Genomic DNA, 2,500 nt, shown 5'->3' on the forward strand with positions numbered 1-2,500 from the left:
AGGGTACCAAATGCTCTCGTGGAGAGTTGGGAGAAAACTTGCGCTGTGTTACACATGCATCACGTTTGTCGTAGAAAGGACGTGAGTGTCTAGCTTTTGGAATAACCTGTGATAAGTGAGGTGATAATTCCACAAGAGTTGCACAACATCAAACACGTGAGACTGCAAAGTGGCCCAAAGCAAAGAGAAGATAACTAGGTTTCGCAAACTGGTTTACGAGATAATAGGATTTTCAAGTAAATTTCTCCGTGCTAATTTAACTTGAAGCTCTGGTGATAGTGATGTTAGTTAACAGTCTGGTGATAGTGATGTTCGGTTAATGGTCCCATTATGGTTTGAAGATGAAACACTGAAGCAATTAAAAAAGAGAACAGAAACAATATAAGTTTTATAAATCGTTAAACAAATGGATTGTTAACGCTGTACGGAAATGATCATTTGAGTATAAATTTACCTGATTGTGATTTATTACTAAAATTTCATTACCATTGACAACTACTTTCTAAAAGAAATCATTCCAAAGATTCTTCCTAATGGAAACTCTAGAAAACAAGTCAAATACTCAATAAACAAATGAATACCTATACTTCGCAGCAAGTCGTAGCAAATACCTGGTTTCAAGTCACTTCCTTAACAACACAGTTAACACCGGTTCAACATTTCTCCCTCGTGTCTCATTTTCCTGTTCTTTCAAAGGGAAATTTCACTAATTAAAGGATTACCTGTCAGCCATTGTAATCGGATACCGGATATGACCAGGGAGTCAATGTCACTAGCTTTAAAGGTCCTCTCTCTAGAATTCTGAACTATATAGTAACTTATTTCTCCCCCAAAAAACCTAATAGAGGACGATTTCTCTAAGGAACACTGTTGCCCCTGACTTGAAGCATTGAATGATGACATTAACCGCAAGAATGATTAGGAGACTTCTCTTTGGGTAAGTGTTTTTCATTATTATTGGGAATAATGATTAGAATATTATTACTGTTATAAGTAAAATTGAATGTCCCTTATATAATAAAGAGCAAGTGTCTGCTAATATATATATATATATATATATATATATATATATATATATATATATATATATATATATATATATATATATATAATATTTTCGGTCACGCTGAGCTGCAATATCAGAGTAAAACTTCTCGGTCTCTCCCCTTCCTCCGGTAGGGGGACAGAAAGTAGTCCTACCCTGGTAAGAAAGGGTAAACCTAGAAGTACACTCGGAAACCCCAACTTCCGTGTTGTAGTTAGAAAAGGGGGGAGGGGTGTTGAATCTGTGTTGTGTGCTTTGTGTGTGATTATGTCTAAATATTTAGTCGTCATTTTTGACTAGTCGTGTACGCTAGTATTATTATAATTTATTACCAAGTGTTTGTTATGTAATAGTCTCATAACTTATAAGAATTGGATGTTATTTTATTTGTCATTTATAACTGTTACTTAATTAACAACTAATTGAAGCAGTTAGATCTTTCTGTTATAAGACATTTTCTTCTGAATACAGCAATCATGATCCAGAGACAGACAGACAGAGGAGGCATTTCATTTTGCTAGGCTTTTGTGTGTAGAATAAGAGAGGGAAGAATGCATGTTGTCCTAGTGTCTTTGCTTAGAAAAAGAGAGGGGGTGGGGGTAAATGCCTTCAATTCTGGTATGCTTTTGTGTATGGAATAAGAGAGAGTAATGCATCTTTTCTAGTCTGTTTTTTGCATGGAGAGAGAGAGAGAGAGAGAGAGAGAGAGAGAGAGAGGAGAGAGAGAGAGAGAGAGAGAATTCACGTTTTTTAGATACCATAAATATTAGTGGACTGTGTCTATTTGTGTAGAGATAGAGAGAGGGGGGGGGGGATTTATGAAATCCATGTACATACAAATGTCTTGACAGAGAAAACAAAAAGAGAGAAAATATCTGGAAATTAGGAAAACCCCAATCTTATAACAATCCTAATTGTATGTATGTAAGGAACTTCGTAAGATCAAAACGATCGGCACCGAAAAAAAAGTTAAGAAAATTCCTATACTATGTTCTTCCACTGTCTTGGGGTAGAGTTCTCTCGTTTGAGAATACACTCGGGCACACTATTCTATCTTATTTCTCTTTTTTTTCTTTTTTAAGTTTTTATAGTTAATATAAGAAAGATCTTTTTCATTATTGTTTCTGTTCTTAAAATATTTCATTTTAGTTTTTCACTACTTCTCTTGTGGTTTAATTTTTTATCTTTTTCCCTTTCCTCACTAGGTTATATTTACCTGTTGGAGCCCTTGGGCTTATAGCATCCCTGCTTTTCCAATTAGGGTTCTAGCTTAGATAGAAATAATGATGATAATAATAGTTCCAAGAGGACGCGACCGTAAATTACAGAACAAAAAATAAACGTAGTATTTAGTTCTTTTCGGTGTGTTTTTATATGACGAAACGAAAGCTATTATATATTCATATATGGTTTTAAATTACAATACAAAAATGAATGGACTCTTTATTCCTTTTC

At 34.4% G+C, this 2,500-nt stretch overlaps 2 protein-coding genes across 2 annotated transcripts in view; one reads left to right on the forward strand and one right to left on the reverse strand.

The window, feature by feature from the left end:
- LOC137647511 (solute carrier family 35 member G1) overlaps positions 1-2,500 on the reverse strand; it is a 183,228-nt gene that overhangs the window by 56,449 nt on the left and 124,279 nt on the right. The gene's annotated exons all lie outside the window — the stretch shown is intronic.
- The window catches only part of LOC137647475 (carbohydrate sulfotransferase 1-like), a 165,357-nt gene that overhangs the window by 26,444 nt on the left and 136,413 nt on the right, over positions 1-2,500 (forward strand). The window lies entirely within an intron of this gene.

This window comes from Palaemon carinicauda, chromosome 1, assembly GCF_036898095.1.
Source record: "Palaemon carinicauda isolate YSFRI2023 chromosome 1, ASM3689809v2, whole genome shotgun sequence".
Taxonomy (NCBI): domain Eukaryota; kingdom Metazoa; phylum Arthropoda; class Malacostraca; order Decapoda; family Palaemonidae; genus Palaemon; species Palaemon carinicauda.